This window comes from Myotis davidii, unplaced genomic scaffold (genome assembly GCF_000327345.1).
Source record: "Myotis davidii unplaced genomic scaffold, ASM32734v1 scaffold967, whole genome shotgun sequence".
Classification (NCBI taxonomy): Eukaryota; Metazoa; Chordata; class Mammalia; order Chiroptera; family Vespertilionidae; genus Myotis; species Myotis davidii.
Window position 1 is genome coordinate 1,367,895 of NW_006383014.1, and position 20,737 is coordinate 1,388,631.

The window sequence follows — 20,737 nt, forward strand, 5'->3', positions numbered from 1 at the left end:
GAGAAAGAAAGTGAAGATGTGTGCCTGGGGAAAGAAGGGGACAGCTTGCACTGGGGAGGATCTCAATAGAATATTCATCATCTTTTCAGGCGTGTCCTTTAATATGCTGATGCATCAAAGTGAGCATGTAAGTCATTCTCTGGTCAGTTTCACCTTCAAAGAATGTCACCAAAGAGGGACCAGGACCAAGGAGGTAGGTCTACACAGTCTGGAATGTATAAGGTAAGGCCCTGTGATTTATTATCTGGCCATAAATTGCTCAGCAAGTTTGTTCAACTATCTGTTTTAGTTTCCCCGTTCCACTTGCCAAAAATTTTCCCAACTTCCTACTAACCTGCGTCATTCCCACATCCTTTGTCCTATGCAGCTCTAGCATCTGGATGTTCTTGAGTTATATCCTTTTACTAGGGGCCCAGTGCACGAATTCATGCACCTTGACAGGAACTGTGGGCCAAGAGGCTGTAGTAGGCACAGGGGTGGGTCTATCTAGGCCCATCATCTGCACTCCCTCCACCCCCCGCCACTGCCACTCCCACCTGCTGATGGTGCGGAGCAATTGGGGCTGGCACTGTCAGTGGGTGCAAGCAGCAGCTGCTGCCTCAATTACCCCTCAGGAGCAGGGGGAGGTGGAGAAACCCTCAGGGGCAATCAGGACCAGCAGCCGCTGCTCGTGCCCTCTGATGGTGCTGAGTGATTGGGACCGGTGCCAGGCATCAGCAGTAGATGCAAGTGGGGCCGGTGCTGGCAGTGGGTGTGAGTAGCAGCTCCAACACTAGCATTGGGTGCGAGAGCTGGGTGGGACCATGGCATGCAGGAACAAAGAATTTTCAGTAACCACCAGAGGCTTGCCTAGATGACAGTGACTGGCGCCCACCTTGGTCTGTAGCCCCCACTCACCTGCTCCACCATCTCACCACAGCTAATGCCCGCCATGTTCTGTGCATGCCCTCTGGTGGTCAGCACATGTCATAGCAACTGGTTGTTCAGTTGTTTGGTTGTTCCCCTGTTAGGTCTATTTGCATATTAGCCTTTTATTTTATAGGATAATAAACTGGTGACCTAGTAAATAACATGTTACTCTGAATTCTGTGAACCATTCTAGCAACTTATGGGAACATCTGATTTATATAGCTAGTCCTTCAGAAGTCCACCAGGTAACCTGAGTGTCTGAAGTCTTGTAGAATTAGGTCCTTAACCTGTGGAATCAGATGTTAGCCTTAAGTAGATAGTGTCAGAATTGAGTTTATTTATTGTTCACCCTTCTGGTGCCTGAGAATTTATTGCTGTTGTGTTTGTGAGAAGCATACTCTCTCCCCACTGCGTGCCCACAGGCGTGCATACACACATAGAAATTGTGTCCAGGATCCTGATTTAACTCTGTTCTTGCTTGCATGTGTTTTTTTCTTTTTCTAAAGAAAAATCCTCTGTGATCCTTATCTTTTCTCCTATATATATATATGTACTAATAAGCTGATTTTTTTTCACATTAGCTTTCTTTAAGAGTTTTCATTTCTCTTTGATTTTCTGTAGTTTGAATATAAGATGTCCTGGTGTTTCTTATGGCTACAGAAGCTTCAATTTAATGTCTTTGTTTTTTTGTTCCCTGCTGTTGTTGGTTTCTCTAAGAACTCTGTCTTAAATAGAGTTTGAGCCTTGTAGCTCTTAAAAGGGTAATCCACTATTTTTGTATTAGAGCCCTGTTGATGTGGCAATAAGGAGTGGGGGAATATAAAGGTGGTGTTCTGTAAACTTATAATTAAATCTAAGTCAGTTATCAGGGCTGTGGTCCTGAGCTGTGACCTTCACAAGTGTCTCTTGTTTTTTCCCCTTTTGTGGGAGTCAGGAAAGCTAGTGAGGACTGGAGTTGGATAATTGTCCTTAAGCTTATGTGAGATCAGGTTCTGATAAAGTCCTTTTCACTTGAGAGTAAGCCCTTGTTATAGAGAACACACTGGGTTTATTTCCCTCTGGTTACGTTTACCCTCACTCAGTAAAAAATAAGAACATGGTAGAGTTTCTGGAGTCCAAACTAAGGAAGTATGCGCCTATTCCCACCAGGACTGCCATCTCTAGGATTTTCTCATACTCAAGCTAGTCAACACTCTACTTCAAGCAATTCATCAAATTACCGTGTAAGTTTCTAATCAGTTTATGGGTCCACTGGTTTCTTCTCTAGCTAAGTTGATCTCAGCTGTGTTTTTCTAAATTGATCTGTCTCTTGAGATTTTGAGATAGAGGTTTACCCTGTGGTTTCAATTCTCTATGCGTCTCTATGTGTCCATGCAAAAACACAAATGAAAACTTTTCACATCTTTTACAATATTTTTTACTCTTTTAACATCTAATGGTTAGGAAGATGTGTAATGATATGAAAGTAACTCTATACACAGTAACACTTAAAATTGAGTTTGTATTATATTAAACACAAGTGTACCTACATACATTTAAAAGATGATGATGTAACTCTTTCTCTATAATATGTATGTAATATGTGTAATGTATAACATCTAATATGTTTAATGTATATGAAATTATATTTTACTAGAGACCTGGTGCACAAATTTGTGTACCAATGGGGTTCCTCAGACTGGTCTGTGGGCCAAAACTGGCTCTTCAACATCCCCTGAGGGGATCCCAGATTACAAGGGGGTGCAGGACAGACTGAGGGGTCCCACCAGTGCATGATTGGTGCCAGGGAGGGACACGGAGGTTGGCCAGCTGAGGAGGGACCTCAGGAGGACTCCAGGGTGTGCCCGGCCCTTCTCTCTCAGTCCTGATCAGCCGGACCCCAGCAGCAAGCTAATCTACCAGTTGAAGCATTTTCCCCCTGGTGGTCAGTGCATGTCATAGCGAGTGGTTGAGTGGCCTTAGCATATCATTAGCATATTATGCTTTGATTGGTTGAATGGACGACCGGACACTTAGCATATTAGGCTTTTATTATATAGGATAGTCAATCAATAGTCAAAAATTAGTGTATGTACATACTCATGGACAATTTGCCACAACATTAAAACAATGCAACTTGATGGTCTGGCATGGCTCTATTTTGAAGTTTGTTTCTCGTAGCTCCAAAAGTGTATGCTTCTATGCTGTATTTCAGCCATTTTGGTCAACATACCTTCAAATATATTCTTTTCCAGACTTTACACATTCTGACATATGTGCCTGGACCCCAGCTGTTGCGATTTGCTCTGATGGAGACAGGCTGCTGTAAGAGCCGGTGTAGTACTTGTGGAATGCAGGACACACTTTGGATCTCAGCACAGTGTGCATACAATTGGCTGAGGATCAGAGTTTTGGCTGCAGTGGATAGATCTGGGCCCTCTGAGAGCAATTCTAATTTCAGGTATGTTAGATGTGGGAGGATATTGCCAAAATATTTTTATTCCTTAAAAACACTCAGATTTCTTTTCCCCATCCCTTACTTTTTCCATCTAATAAATCCCAGAGGAAACTTAAAAATAAAATATATTTTCAAAACAAAATATTTTCTTTTGATCACAGGAGAAACAGCTGTTTATTACGGGGTCCAAATATATCCATAAAAATATATCTGTCCATATAGATCTTTCGGATTTTGAGAGAGTGGAAGTCATTGATGTAATGTACTTTCAACCAGGCCTTTGTTTGTTTTGAGATTAAACAAACTAGTGTGATTTCCCTGGTCATTGACTAGCTCAGATAAAAAAAATCTCATGATCAAAATACTTCTCCCAAAATCACCTTCATACGTTGGGAATATAGTTTCCTGAGGAACAACTTTCAGGAAGATGTCCTATTCTCTTAAGTCTTGGTTTCTTACCTTTGAATCTCGCAACCAGTTTTTAGAAATACAAGGTATGCATACTTTTAGCTCAATGGTTCAACAATTTGGGTGACCTCTATGGCCATGCACTGTGTTAGCTGGTGGGGACTCCCTGATGACTATGAAAGAAATGACCTAAAGCCATGCAGCATTGAGTCTTCATGCCCTTGACCCCAGATTCTTGTATTCTATGGTAAACTTACTTCTCCTTTAAAAATATTAGAGGTTCTTATCTCCTAGGCATTGAGCAGTGGTCATCTCTCCCATCACAGCTCAACACAGATCTTCTTGAGGACTTTCCATTGAAGTTTGCTGGACTGTATTCCTATAGCTGGTGGCAGAATAGTTCCAAAGAATGAATCCAAGGGCACATTTTTCTACTCAAGTGAGTCAGTGATGCCCTTCAGCACACACACAGAGCTGAGAACAGACCAGACTTATCAGTTCTGTTTTGGTTAAAGTGTAGACAGGCATTTTCTCAATGGAAAGAGGTTGGACATTAGAGCTTTCTCGAAGTCCTTCCTAGAGCTCTGTGACCTTGGACAAGGTCCTCTTTGAGGAATAATGGAACCTGGTTTATATGGTTTAATATTTAGTCAGAGATGGTACACTGCAGAAATATTAGATAGTAACATACTATATTCTATATGAATGTGTACCTTTTATATTATAAAATGACTTCTGGAATCAACATGGATTAACTTGGACACAAGTCTGCTTGCCAGAATTGTCTGTCATTTCTCTGTCAAATAGCAATTTGTCTAGTAATGTCTTTAAACTGGTGTGTGTGCCTGTAAGACACAATTTTGTGTAGCTCTCTTAGTGAACACTGGCGGGAGAAATGAAGAAGTGCAGGGCGTTCGGAAACACAGGTTCAGAAAAGAACGCTTCAGAGCCTTGAAAGAATGTCCTTGAATGTGTAACTTGTTGCCTGGGAGGGAAAACGGAGATAATCAAGCAAGAGAAGCGGCTTTATTATCCTCATGTTTGACTTTCATTCAACCTTTTCTTTCCTTTTCAAGATTATTAACCTCTGATCTCCTACTCCGCTAACAAACATGGGGCTATGTCTGCACTCTGTGGTGCAAAGAAATACAGCAGTACCCACAGTAGTTAGCATAAACTGGTTGCCTAATACTTCTTATGAAGATCATTACACTAAAATTTAGCTTCTCCGTCTTTTAAACATGGAAAAAGTTTTCAACCCATTTCAGACCTAAGAGACACCTAGGTTTTTATTATCTGTCACTGGCATTTATCCAAGTGTCATGTAAGGAATTTATTAATATTACTATAATACTTCAGAGGACGGTGGAATGTACATTCTAGGCAGATTTTTTTTTCAGCTGGGGGGGGGGGAGGAGGAAAAGAGCAGAAGATGGGGTGATGGAATTCTGTTCTCTGCAGGAGGGGAGAGCATTTTCTTTATGCCACTCTCTCATGCTGAGAGACTCTAAAGCAGTGCCAGTGGCGTCCTAACACAATGTTAAACCATTGGTTCCTACATGGGCTCCTCGTATCATTGCAATGACTCAGAAGTAATTCAACAAAAATTTTAAAAATGTATGTGACAATAAAAAAAAAGTAGAAACTAATATATTTTACAAAGGTATTTCTTGGACAAAGCAGATATTTTGGTAAAATAATTTAAAAATTAATACTTCATTGCTAATGCTTTCATTTGAAAATATACATCACTTTTGCTTTTGTTACAGATATTTTGAATGTTATTTATCATCCTCTATCATAATAATAAAAGGCCAAGGGGTGTCATGACCAAGACGACCAAACAACCAGTCACCCTGAGGTGCATGGAGCACCTCTTGGGCCTTCCCCCACAGCCCACAGTCTCCGATCACAGCAAGGCTGGTGGGCTGTGGAAGAGGCAGTGAGGGGCAGGCAGGTGGGCATGGCAAAGTGAGTGTGGCTGTGGCGTGGCCAGCGGGTGGGTGGGGCAAACACAGTGGAGCCGCAGGCAGGCTGGCGGGGCAGCGGGAAGGTGGGCACCAAGAGGTGGGCATGACTGTGAGCGTGGCGGTGGACGGGTTGGTGGGGCACACGCAGGTGGGCAGTGCTGCACGATATCACATGCTGAGCCTATAGTCCTATATAATAAAAGCCTAATATGCAAATTGACTGAGTGGCAGTATGACAGGTGGAATAATGGGTCGCTATGACATGCACTGACCACCTGGGGGCAAATGCTCAATGCAGGAGCTGCCCCCAGCCTGCAGGCCCCAGACCAGCCAAGGCAGGTGCCAGTGGGGGGCCCACTGATCACCTCACCAGTCACCCCATAGAGGTAGGCGACCTGCGGCAGTGGCGGGGAGGCGGGGCTGGCTGGTGAGTGGACAGCGGTGGGGGTTAGGGCCAGCCATTGAGCAGGTGGTGCTGCCCCCTGATTGCCCCGCCAGTCACCTCCAAGGCGGGTGCCAGAGGGGTGCCCCGACTGCCCCGTTGGTCACCCCACAGAGGAAGGCAACCTCCGTTGGTGGCAGGGACCGGGGCTGGTGAACAGGTGGCTCCAGGCCGGGCCAAGGCAGGTGCTAGTGGGGCCCCCAATTGCCCCACCAGTCACCCCACAGATCACCCTGATGGCTGTCCAGGCCTAGGGGCCTTACCCATGCACAAATTTTGTGCACCAGCCCTCCAGTAGATATAATAAAAGTTTTATTTACTATTTTTAAAGATCTCAAAGTAATTGGAAATTTGATGTAACAGGCTATGTTAACATTAAGAGCAGTCAACATTTTTTTTAATGAAAATTTGCTCTGTAACACTCACCCACTTAAGATAATTTCATTTAACTTAATCACCAAAGTCAAAGGTCTTTGCCCAGTTTATCGTCTTTGACCTACTTCCAGCATTTGTTGTTTTCATCCCTTTTCTTGTTGAAACTTCATTTTTCCTTTGGTTTTGATAATATGTTCCTCTCTATATTTGCTAATTATTTGCCTATTATTTCTCAATTCCCAATACCTTTTTCTACTCTGCTTTGTTGAGAGTTGGCATGGTACTATTCTCTAAATAACTTTCCCCAGATCCCCTTTTAATCTGTCTACCTGTTAGGCTCTGCCAGTAGAGGGCCCTAGAGAGAGAGGTTGGAAAGTAAGACAGGAGAAAGGATTTTTCCTTTCTGATTTTCCAGCTGCTGGCAGCATTGTTTCAGCAAGGGCCATTGGCCTTCAGCTTCTTTTACCATCTCCAATACCTATTGGTAACCAGATGTGCTTCCTTAAAATGCTGGAGTTAAGAGATACCCCCGTGTTCCCTCACACACTGGGGCACGCTCTTCTGGGCATCTGTTGAGCTATGTCCCCTGCACTGAATTCCTGGCACCTGCCAGACTAGAGCTCTGGGAACCAGCTTAAAGGTGCTTTCTTCGAAGGACCAAACACCAGCTCTATTGAGCCCTCTTCCAGCTTTACTGCCTCTTCTCACTTGTTTCCCCTGCCTTAAGGACAGTAGTTGCTTCTTGTAATTATTAATGTATGTGTAACCTTAGCATCCCTTTCATTTTCTTACAGCTGCCTAATACATATTAGCCAGTTTCCTGTATTAAATCCCCTTCCATTTCAGAAATATCTAGTATGCTCTATTTTCCTGAGTGGATTCACAGTTCTCTTTCTTCTCTTCCTCCTTTATTGGAGTCTTTTTCTTCTTCTCCAAATTTCTCTTGGTGGCTCATTTGGTTCTTAATATATACTGACTGCCTATGTAAAAAATCTGTGTATCAAAGACCTGATACATTTCCTCAGCTCCAAACATCACATCTTTACCAGCTTATATCATCAACTGTTTACCTGGCATGTTTGCTAGGATTTCCTATGGATTTGTGGCACACACTTAACATTAAGTATACTATGCCACAGATCAAATTATTTTCTCTCATGTGCCATTTCCATGCTTCACTATGGGCACCATCGTCAAACTTGCTTGTTTTCCTCAGTAGTAACTCAATAGTCCCAGTCATGGAGACTCATACTTTATAATTTTTAATTGTTTTACCTTATTAGTCCTCATATTCACTCAGCAATAATATAATTTAAATTACTCTTCTACACTCTGTTTTTCATTTATCCTCTCCCCCATTACTACCATCATTACCCTAATTGAAATCCTCATTAACTTCACTCTCTGATGACTTCAATAAAGTCCATACTAGTTTACCTGTTTCCATGATTATTGCTACCAGATTAATTCTCATAGGTTCTGAAATCCCTTTCCACAAACCTCCAGTGGTTTCCTTATCCCACAAAATAAAGTCCAAATCCCTCTGTTGGAAGTCTTACCTCAATAGCATATTTGGTCTTCTCTCTTACCACTAGCTCCTATTAGATCTCTATTTTTGGAAAATTGGTTTACTCCATGACTGGTCACTTTTCTGTCCTTATTTCTATAGAAAGTACCCATTTAGCAAAGCTCAACTTTGTGAAGCTGCCCAAGAAGATTTGACAGAACTGACTTCTCCCCATGAGGCACTCTGTATGGGCGTCACTTCTCTGTAGCGCTTATTTGGCAATAGTCATGAATTGAATGCAATGTTATGATGAGAAAAGTGTGTATTTAAGAGTAGTGCAACATTCTATAAGGTGAAGATCCTTAGAATGTGTCTATCCAATGGTAGTCAATTGACTAAAAAAAATTGTTTGACTTGTTGATGCTAATCAAAAGATTTTTTTAAAATTTGAACTCACTGAGTTGATCAATTATATTGTCTTAATGTTTTTATAGATGTAGAATTTATTACTAAACCTGGATACTTCTTGTTTATGGAGGTGTCTATTATAGCCTTCATAATTCTAAAATTATTCTCTTACATGAAGAGATCGGGATGGAATATGAAAATATAACATAATTTGATTAATTTCAGTACTTCTTAAAAAACCTATAAAATATTTTGAGGAAGTTTTGTTTTGGAAAATTTTCCCTATCATATATCAGTTCTCTGTTTTCCTCCCTTCCTCTATTCCTCCCTCCTTCTCTTCCCTCCTTCCTAATATGTGGTAGCATTTCTTGCTCCTGAAAGCCAAGATACAGGTAATATCAAACCTCATCATTAAATTTTCTCCATCTGATAAATGGATGGCTTTTGCAGTGTGTGGAGATCCCAAGTCTTTAAAAGCAAAAAGGTCTACAGAGAACAGTGTCTAAGGATATATTATAAACAGAATACCAAGAAAACAATGTGAAACTGCCCCGTCTGTACTTTCTTTTGTTTTTTAGTTTTCTTTTTCTTTTTAAAATTTATAATATTTTTTTTATTGCTTAAAGTATTACAAAGGGTATGTACTTTCTTAATTACTTTCAATAATCCAGCCCTCAAGAGTATACAGGCAAGTTGAAGAACAGTTATATAGGGGAGGCCTCCAAATAATAGGAAAGATATCCTGAACTCTGTAGATTTAGGGAGGAATCTGAAAAGACCATCTTCATCTTCTGTTTTCAGATGTTGTAATTGCATAACGTTAATACAGTCCACAAAACTAATTGAGCTCCTATTATATTTCAGGATAGTTATGGGCAGAGGCAGTGAGTCCGCATTGTTGGCAACTCTACACATCACACAGTATTTACTTTTACAATTAATATTCTGAAAATCAAGATGCTCTTGTCACCTGTAATAAATAATGAAAATTTTAAATTATGTAAATTTGTCCAAGAATTAGCCCAGTGATAGTGGGGTCCCCAATAAACAAATTGAGGACCCTATTATCACCGGGCTAACTATATAATAAACAACAAGAACAAAAAAAATATGTTCTGCTTTTATTCTTATTTGATCTTCCATAAATAAGGTGAGTACATTTTAAATATTTTTCACATTAAAATTTTCATGTTTGAAGTCAGCTGCTAAACCTCTAAGTCATAGGGTGAGGATACTCCATTTGCCTGAAACAGGCCCAGCCTAGTTCTGTGCTGTTGGAAAAATCTGTAAGAGCCACCACTTCCCTCTTCTCTGTAAAGTTTCCCAGATTTGAAATATGGGAAATATGTGGTCAATCTACCATTAACCTTCTCCAATTCAGGCCAAAATCAATATTTAAGACTTTATTTTTAGGATCAGTTTCATTATTTTTCTCTAAATAATTTCTAGTGATAACAGAGCAGCTTTTAATTTCCTCCCTTTAACTATGTGAAGAAATTCAATGATAAAAGTACCTGCTTTCAAAAAAAGCACCAGATCTAGTTATTGAAAGACCATAATTAAGGAGTAATTGTGGAAGTGAGGATGTTTTTGGAGCGAGAGAGAAAGCCTGCCACTGAAAAGTTTATGATAAGCAGATGATTTCTAGTTCAAGAAATCAAATACCACCTTTTCATATTCCCATCAGAGGTTCAATTAGAAATAAAATCCTTCTTTGCTTCCTGCCCTACGCTGGCGTGTTGTTATGGGCTGTGTACTGTTTAAACAGCTGTGGAGTCTCCCCTCGGGTGTGACCGAATTGCACCGGTGATGCTGATCCTTGTAAGGAGCTAAAGCTAAGAGGAAACTTGATCATTTGCAGAATAACGAGGAACTGAGGGTGAGTTGTGCTCTCTGTCTCAGGATAATGAGTTAGAGTTTAGAGACTGTGAAATCCTTGTGCCAGTTTTGCTCGGTAAAGTCAGTGTCAGACTAGTTCTTTTTAGTACAAACCAAGAATGAAAAAACAGCATAGACACAAATGTACAAACAGTAAATTAAAAAGTATATTTAAAATATGAAGACTCAAACATCCATTTGAATCTCCGTTATGAGGAAATGGAAAGATATCACTTGCATATTTTATTTTTCTTCAGTTTTGCCTCTCTTTTTCTACCTCTGCTGTTATTATCATCTCACCTTTAATATATTCTGAATGAGCAGACATTGCTCCTTATATCCATACTAGAGGCCTGTGCATGAATTCATGCACCAGTGCGGGGGTCCCTCGGTCGGGTCTGTGGGATCAGGCTGAAACTGGCTCTCTGACATCCTCTCAGGGGTCGTGGATTGTGAGAGGGTGCAGGCTAGGCCAAGGGACATCACCAGTGCACAATCGGGGCCAGGGAGGGACACTAGAGGTTGGCCAACTGGGGAGGGACCACAAGAGGGTTCCAGGGTGTGTGTGGCCTGTTTCACTCAGTCCTGATTGGCCAGACCCCAGCAGCAAGCTAACCTACCAGTCAGAGCGTCTGCCCCCTGGTGGTCAGTGCATATCATTGTGAGTGGTTGAGCAGCTTTAGCATATCATTAGCATAGTAGAGGCCCGGTGCACAAAAATTTGTGCACTCGGGGGAAGGGGGGTCCCTCAGCCCGGCCTGTGCCCTCTCGCAGTCTGGGACACCTCGGGAGATAACGACCTGCTGGCTTAGGCCTGCTCCCGGGTGGCAGAGGGCAGGCCCAATCCCTAGGTGCAGCCCCTGGTCGGGCTCAGAGCGGGGCTAATTGGGGAGTTGAGGCGCCTTCCCCTGTTATGCAGAGCAGGGCAGATTGGGAGGTTGCAATGCCACCCTCAGTCACGCTCAGGGTAGGGGCGATTGGGGGTTTGGGGCACCCCCCCCTGTCACACTCAAGGCAGGGTCGATGGGGAGGTTGCGGTGCCACCCCCTGTCATGCACAGAGCAGGTCCCATTAGGGGGTTGGGGAGCTCCCCCCTGTCACTCACAGAGTAGGGCTGATAGGGGAGTTGGGGCACCGCCCCGTGTCACACTCAGGGAAGGGCGGATCAGGGGGTTGAGGCACCGCCCTCTATCACCCACAGAGCAGGGCTGATCAGGTGGTTGGGGCGCCACCACTCTCACACTCAGGGCAGGGCCAATGGGGAGGTTATGGCTCTACCCTGTCACATACAGAGCAGGGCCTGTGGGGGCCGGGGGGGTTGGGGCCCCGCCCCCTGTCACACACAGAGCTGCAGGGCGATCAGGAGGTTAGGGCGCTGCACCCTGTCACACACAGAGCTGCAGGGTGATCAGGGGGTTTGGGCGCTGCCCCCTCTCACGCTGATCCCGGTGTCGGGAGGCCTCGCGGCTCCGCTGATCCCGGTGCTAGGAGGCATATTGCCCTTTTACTATATAGGGTAGAAGCCTGGTTCATGGGTGGGGCTGGCTGGTTTGCCCTGAAGGGTGTCCTGGATCAGGGTGGGGGTCCCCACTGGGGTGCCTGGCCAGCCTGGGTGAGAGGATGACGCCTGTTTGCAGTTGGTCACACACCCTTCAGGGTTGGGGTCTGCACTGGGGTGCCTGGCCAATCTGGGTGAGGGGCTGAGGGCTGTTTTCAGGCTGGGACTGAAGCTCCCAACCGCTCCTTTCTTTCTTTTTTTCTTTTTTTATTCTGGGCCTGCTTTAGCTCTGAGGCCTCGGCTGCTGAAAACAGGCTTCTGGCTTTTGTTTACCATCTGTATTTGATACAATGTTGTGGTCTGGCTGGCTGAAGCCCCTCTGGGAACATTGGAGTCCTCCGTCACTGAAGCAAGCAAGCCTCCCTGTTCGCATCAGCTGCCTGGCTGCCAGTTAATTTGCATATCTCACTGATTAGCCAATGGGAAGGGTAGCGGTCGTACACCAATTACCATGTTTCTCTTTTATTAGTGTAGATTATGCTTTGATTGGTTGAACAGATGAACAGATGACTGGATACTTAGCATATTAGGCTTTTATTATATAGGATGTTCTTCTAGTCCAGTAGTTCTAAGACTTCATCATGTGCTACGGATACCTAGAAGGACTGCTGTAACACAGATTGCAAGGGCTTCACTCCCAGAATTTCAGATTCAGTAGGTCTGGGATAGAGCTCCAGAATTTTCAGGTGTGACATGTTCTCAGGTGACACTACTACTGTTGGTCTGGGGGCCACACTCTACAACCACTGCTCTAGCAGTTTGGTATCTGACTGAAAGGCTTCACAGAAGTTAGCTATTGAGAGGGAAAGGGAAATGCAAATGCATTATCTGGGGAGAGCATATAATAGAGAAGCACTGGCTACCTCAATCAGCCTCAGGAAGGGCTCATCACCGTCCTTCCCTTCCCTCCAAGGTCTCCTCTGGCAACCCTGCCTCATTCTTTTGAATTCTGCTAGCAGTCACTTTTCAAAGCATTCCAAGAGGGAAACTATGTTCATTAGATTTGAATTTATTGCTTAACTAAGTGAGTCCCTGGATTTGAGAATATTAAGTAAGAGTAACATTGCATCAACTATATTTTAAATGTCTGGTGATGTGTTAAGAACTGTTGTGAATACAACATCCATTAAAATCAACCTATGTACCTGATGACATGAAGGATGACCTGACCCGGTTTTGGTTTCCCTTGATGACTGCATCAATAATTCACAGTAGCAGTATGATTGCTTAGCAGGCACATTGCTTGAATGATTTTGTTGCTGCTGTGTTTGCCAAGGTACTGTACTCAATTTATTCTTGTCCTGCCTGCAGACTTCTGCCTTTTGGTTTATAGTCTTCTCATTTACTACATTCTGATCTGTATTTCTTTTCATCTTTTTGTTAGAGTCTCCTTAAATCTTACTATATGTTTTTCTCAATATTCTTCACTTCTAATTTAACTAATTACTACCTATATTTTAGTCACCTTTAGTGCTCTAATGATTTTTTTACATCACCATCTTACCTCACCTATCTCCTTCATATTTTTTCATTATCTTTGACAATATAGTGAGATATCTGTTTATTTTTCTATCTGTTTATTTTTCTTTCTCTTTAGATAGGACTTATCTTGTTCAATAAAATGCTTTGGAATGTCAGTAATGCACACAAAACGCAGAAATACATGCATAAATTAAAATGTTAAGGCTGTAAAAATACAGAAGAAAAAAATAGAATTAAGAAATTCATACTATAAAGATTTTAATAGTCACAACTTTTAATTAATAAATTTAACTCATTAACTTTTTGGTAGTTGAAACAAAAGGAGCTGTGATCAGTTTACAGGAATCATATTATCACTTAAGGAGAAAACACATTGTTTGTAAGTTCAAATACAAAGGCCGGGTATTGAGTGAGTCTTTGTATAGGGGATTCTGAGTTTCGTAGTGAATGCATTTTATAGCATTATTACGTAACTATAGTAGTCCATTTCATAAAACATTTTTTAGGACATCCATAATGCAAGCAAAAGGAATAATGTCAAAGTACAACAAAGAAAATATCTTGCCAGGGACAAAGAAAATATGGTCTAAATATGCAGCTTGTTGATGTTATAGCATGATTTGAGGGTTAAAAGTAAGGGTATTTAGTCCTGGCCAGTTTGGCTCAGTTGGTTGGAGCATCACCTCATATAACAAAAGGTTGTGGGTTTGGTTCTCAGTCAAGGCACATACCTAGGTTATGGGCTCTATCTCCAGTTGGGGCACGTACAAAAGGCAGCCAATCAATGTTCTTTTGCACACTTATGTTCTCTCCCCCCCCCCGACCCCGCCTCCCTCCGCCCTACCTCTCTCCTCTAGCTTGAATCAATGAGTATATCTTTGAGTGAAAATTTAAAAAAATGAGGATGTTTAGAGAGAAACATGCATTTTATTTTCTTCGAAACAATCTACAGAAATGAAATTCCGTTCAAAAGCCTTTTGATAGAACTTAGCTGGCAAGCAGTTTGAAAGTATATCCTCTGACAATAAACAATTCCTTCTTACTGATTAAGGACATATTATTCATTTTAAATATCAACTAAATGAATAGAAAGATTGACACCCTCTTGTGAAAATAAGATAAAAAATCAACACTTCTTGAATAGAAGTCCAACCAATTACTACATCAAGCTGGGCTAACAGTATAGTCAGGTCCATGAGTTTACTTAAGAAACAATTTCTGAGTCTATTTCAGCATATGAACACATGTATTATTAGGTCTCCAAAGTCTTCATCAAAAGTATGACTAAGATCATTTAGACTGGAACATTTTCAAAGCATAAGTTATCCCCCTATGGCTATAGAAAAAAAGACTCAGCAAATACACTTGTAGTTTTTTTTAAAATATATTTTTATATTTTTATTGATTTTAGTGATAAGAAGAGAGAGAGAGAGAGAGAGAGAGAGAGAGAGAGAAATCCCACAGATTGGGCAGATACCCCGATAGGGAATTGATCCAGCAGCCTCCTGGTGCATAACCCTCCTGGTGCATCAACCAACTGAGCCACACCAACAGGACTTCATTTCTAGTTTTAAGAAAACAATTTCTTTCTTGAATCTGTCTGGATGAAATAGTTATGAATATAGTCTTAAGTCTAAACTATCTTGTTATATGGTGTTGATATAATCCATTACATTTTGAAAGATAATTGATCCAAAAAATTTTGGTTTTAAAGTAAATAACTTTAAGCAACCTTTTCTGATAATGGTTAGCACGCTGAACCAATTTTCCCTTAAGAGTCTTCATAGTTAGTGACATAGTCATGTCCTAAGCATGTAATATAGAATCAACATGATATTCTGAATATCAGACATAGTTGTGGTGACCAAATAAATCAATGAAATATGTAGAAATAAAATGGGTAAAATTAGAACACAGAAACTTTTATGTTCTTTAAAATTATGTGTAGAGTTAATATGCCATTTCTTTCAATCCTTATTTTCCCAGAACAGATATAATTCTCCCAGTAGGTGAAATCACTCAGCCAATATTGATCATTAACTTTTTGCTTAGAGTAAAAGGTTGAATAAAAGTCAACAAATGTGTGCCATTATAGAAGACATTGTCACAAATAGGCTTAGGCAAGGACAAGATTTAACCAAGTTTGTAACACTGGTCCATAGTAGAATAACCTTGCTCCAAATCTACAATTTCTTATATAAAATATTGACCCAATAAGTATTTACCTGTAGTATGTCTAAGAGAAAATCAGCATGGAGTTTTTGATAGAATATATAAGTAATAATATATTTTTTAGAAAATCTGTGACTTTGAAACTCTTTTGCTGCAGATCTAAATATTTTTTTGTTTTTCAAGCCTAAGAAATGCTATTGTTCTGTTGATGAAGCAAAAAATTCAAGTTAAAGTGTTCTGAGTGACTGCGTAAGAAATGGAATGCTTCTTCTTCCTTATTTTCCATTTGTTGTAGTCATTTAATGAGAACAAAATATCAATAAATGTTGGGATACATGCAAATTGTACCAAAATAATTTTTCATAGAAGGAAGTAAATTTTAGCAACTGTGAGAGATATGACAGAAGTAAAACCTTGCAAATAATTGTGACCATTACTCAGGTAGGCAAACTCACTTTTCAAAACAACTACAAACATGGAAGAACTAAAAAATAAGTTCATGTTTGTTTTGTTGAATAGGAAATTTATAAGATACAAAATGTATTATGCTCTGACTCTAAATGCATCACTTTGTGTTGCTTATACATTTTACACATACTAGTTCCTTAGTGTAATAAGTTATGCAAAACGTTTTTTCTTTCAGGAAATTATGTGTCCTCTTTTGCCCATAAGATTACTTGAGTAGTGAAGTTATTTTAAGGGTAAGTGATTGTATTTACTAAGAATGAACTTTTTTCTTGCTAATACAAACCTGTCTTAAATGAGTCAAAAGTGGTAAGTGCATGAGTGGGACTCTGAAAAAAATTGTGTTTTCTTCAAAGGTAGTGCAAATATAAGTATATACAAGACAAATTCTATCATTCTGTGTTTACTAAATCTAGGATGGGCTACACATGTTCTGGAGATTCCAGTAGATTTGCAAAAATAGCAGATTTACTAAGCAGATTCAGAATGCCTTCCCCTAAGGTGCTTCATTTCACCCTCTTGATCTCAGTGAATTTTGTTATGTGTTTGTTAAGAACAAATTTTTGTAAAGTTCTTCTGGAAACATGGAAAGACTCAGAAATCACCACTTTCTTTGAGTTCTCTTTTGAGATGTACTTCTTTTTTCTATGCTGCCTCTAAAATGTAACTGCACAGCCCTATATACTATTTTATTCTTCCTTCCTTGACTTTGAAACTTAACATGTTCCAATAGAGTAAAACTTTTATGGTTTCCATGATTAAGCATTCATTACATAACAGAGCACATCACTCGCATTACATCCTATTTTTCTAAGGAAATTCTATTGTTTATATATAAAGATCAGTGAGCCAATCCTCCTTGTATCCTACTACAGTACGTCGTGTGCTTTCTTACAGAAATGACCTGGCATTCTCCGGATTCAAATATGGTTATATCATTGGCATGTTGACAAATAAAGTTCAGCATTAAAGTCAGAGATGCTCAGTAACTTATGTCACTCAATAGAGTTTAAAAGGTCAATTAATTCTATCAATTGTCTTTTGTGCATCTCAAGGGAAGGTCACATTAATCTATTTACTTCATTTGGGACTACATACTATATACAATATTTGCATATGGACCAGCATTATGGTAGATGGAATTCCATAGGGCAGTCAGTGGGAGTCAACTAGCTTACAAATTTATTTGTTCTATTCACCACTAAAAACTTGTTTGAAAGAGTTAACTCTGGTTCAAAGTAAAATCCACTCTCAAAGCATATAACCATCCTTTCCTCTAATTGGATGAATAATATTTAGTGGTCTAATCATTAAGATTCATTTAGAAATTCAGAACTATTTGAATTGTAGTTTTGTACTCTTAAAAAAATATCAGTGTCTCAGATCAATTATATACTAAAGATTGCTAATCCTGCCTAACTATAAATTCATCAATAAGCAGCACATAGATAAGTCATAATGTCTATATTGATAATTGTGTGCCAGCATTATTTAGAGCAGAGAGCCTCAATATAAATGCTAAAACTTGGTAGATATTTAATTTGGTACAAAGAGACTATTAATTTAGAAATAATGATGATATCCTCAGAAGAATATAGAATATTTCTTTTTTTCTGTTTTTTAATTGAATTTATTGGAGTGACACTGGTTAACAAAATTATACAAGTGAACAATTCTACAACACATCATCTGTACACTGAATTGCATATTTACCACCTCAAGTCAAGTCTCTGTTCAGCACCATTTATCCCCCCTATACTCTCCTCCATGGCCTCCTCTTGCCCTCCCCACCAGCCACCATACTGTTGTCCATGTTCATGTGTTTTGTCCTCTATTTTTTTTCTTTTTGGTTCAATCAATCCACCCTCCAGGGCTCCAGCCCCCATTCCCACCCCTGTTGACTGTCATCCTTCTCTTTATGTATGAAAAATTTTTTTTTAATGGACAACAGGGAATAATAGTAAGAAAGGGGCCTTTATTTGAATCAGGTTTCAACATAACTACTGCATTGGATATAGAATTGCATTAGTGATATCTACTTGTCTTCCCTTCTCTTGTAATTATAAGCAAATTCAAGTTGAGACCTCTTTCCTTTACATGCTGTGAATGCTCACACCTTCTAGTACACTAGTGACTTCAAAAATCTTAATGTTGAAACAATAGTGGGTTTTTAAAGTATCTGTAACTAATTTATTTCAATTTAACAAATGTTCATTGAGTTTCCAAGTAACATTCTGGGCACATAAGTTAACAGACATGAATAAGTGATGGTCTCTGACATCCAGTAAAAGAAACAAATATCTTTAACTAATTCTAGTGCAATAAGTATTGTACTGATGATATGAATAAGTTGTTGTAAAAGCACAGAGGAAGAAATGATTTGTTTTCTTAGGTGATTCAAGAATTGAATCACAAAGGACAAAATATGTGAATTTCATCTTGATATGAATTAGAATTTTCTTTTTCCTTTTTAAAAAATATTTTTATTGATTTCAGAGAGCAAGGGAGAGGGAGAGAGAGAATAATTGATTGGCTGCCTCCTCTACGCCCCCTACTGGGGATCGAGCCCACAACCTGGGCATGTGCCCTTGACTGGAATCGAACCTGAGACCCTTCAGTCTGCAGGCTGATGCTCTATCCACTGAACCAAACCAGCTAGGGCTGAATTAGAATTTCCTTTTGTCAGATGAACAAGAGTAAAAGCAGTTCCAGTAGGAGAAACAAAATAAGAAAATATGAAAATCTATCAAGTTGTGCCAGTGATATTGAACATCCTATATAATAAAGAGGGAATATGCTAATTGACCATCACACCCTTACAAGATGGTGGCACCCACAGCCACAAGATGGCGGTGCCCAGTCCCATCAGCCCTGCTGGGAGCCTTGGGTCCTCCTGCATCCCCCCACTGACTGAGGCTCAGGCAAGCAGGGCCGACCGATGCACAGGCAAGCCTTGGATGGTGGTTGCCCAGCCGCCCAGGGCTGGACCGAGCATAGGCAAGCCACCGATGGCAGCTGCCCAGCTGCCCAGGGCCAGCCCAAGGTGTAGGTAACCAGGGCTGGCCAAGGCTTGCCTTGCTGGCAATGGTAGCAGCATAGGTGTGATGGGGGCATTGTCTTCCCCTGATTCCTGGGTCACCTCCCGCCCCTGAGGGATCCTGGACTGTGAGAGGGGGCAGGCCGGGCTGAGGGAACCCCCCTCCAGGGCATGAATTTTCATGTATCGGGCCTCTATTCTTAGTATGGTCAGAGTGTAGGAATGTGGTAGGAAGAAATGTGTTGAATAAATGCATTAATGAATGAATGAAGAGTCTAATACATTGAAGAATCCCACCCAGAGGATTCTTTAGTTAATATAGTGCAGACCATGTGAATCCACTTAATCCAATTAAAGATTTTAATTGAGATAATAAAAGTACCAGGGTCTCTAAAACCCTGTAGGCAGTCTGGAGGCTGAATTGGAGAAGGAAGCTATAAAGAAAACAAAAATTCAAGGAAACAACTTGATATTGCCAAAATTATCAAAGTAAATAAGAAATCACGTAGTTTTGCTTAAATTAAGCACGTACTAGTAGTTGTGGTTGGATGCATCCTGTTAGATTTATATGGTGTTTTTTTTACTGAAGAGAAGCCTGGTTTGGAGTTACTTCTCTTTTCATCTTTTCAGATTCTATTCCTGTGAAGTAAGGAGAATGGTATTTTATGCCTTATCTGTCTCCTGCTCATGGAATGGTGCATGACATATTACTTATCAGAGGCTTTGAAGTCTTGGAAGGAGAATGCCATAAAGATCATAGGGTGTTATTGTTTCTTTTGAACAGAGACTTGCCATGTTTGCCTTATTTATGCTACCTTTGAATGAGGACCTACAAGATACCAGATGTCAACATCTAATTTATATTGAAGTTTTTCTTCATGAATGAATTAGAGGACCACAACTCAGGACACAGTCCAGTAGAAATTATTGCCCAACTACAATATTTTTTTGGGTGTCAATAAAACACCAATTTCCTTAATAACAAGTCTATTGGTAAAATTCTTGGCTCTTACGTTTGACCATAAACATATGTTTTCCTCCTGAAGTGGAAAAGGTCTTTCTGGAAAATGTGTTTTTATTTTAGCAAATATTTATATTCCTTCCTAGAATGCCTGCTAAGGAGACTTTCTTGAATATCTCTCCTGTTCATGACTTTTAACTACTATGCTATCATGGGCATTTCCTTATTTCTTCAAGCTGCTAATGAAGATGAGTTTCTGGGACTTTCCCAAATATTCTGGCTCTTATATGAAACAGGTCTTAAAGTAGGGGGACATCTTAAAGTAAGTACGGCATCTTTACTTAGTTTGAAGGAAAAACTGGAAGAAATCAAGAGGGCTTGGGTCTGTCTTTAATGTGACAATGCCTTGGCTAGAGTTTCTTCCTTTTCATTTTCTGACATTAGTAAAACTATCTTTCCCTTCAATATCTCAAATCTGAAGAAACTGTAAGAATGAGATATTTTTTTCTTCCTTTTTAAAATTGATTTCAGAAAGGAAGGGAGAGGCAGAGAGAGATAAAAGCATCAATAATGAGAGAGAATCATTGATTGGCCTCTTGCACGCTGCTCCTTACTGGGGATTGAGCCCACAATCCGGGCATGTGCCCTGACAGAATCGAACCATGACTTCCTGGTTGATGCTCAACCATTTAGCCACACTGGCTGGGTGGCAACTTGTTTTTATTCTA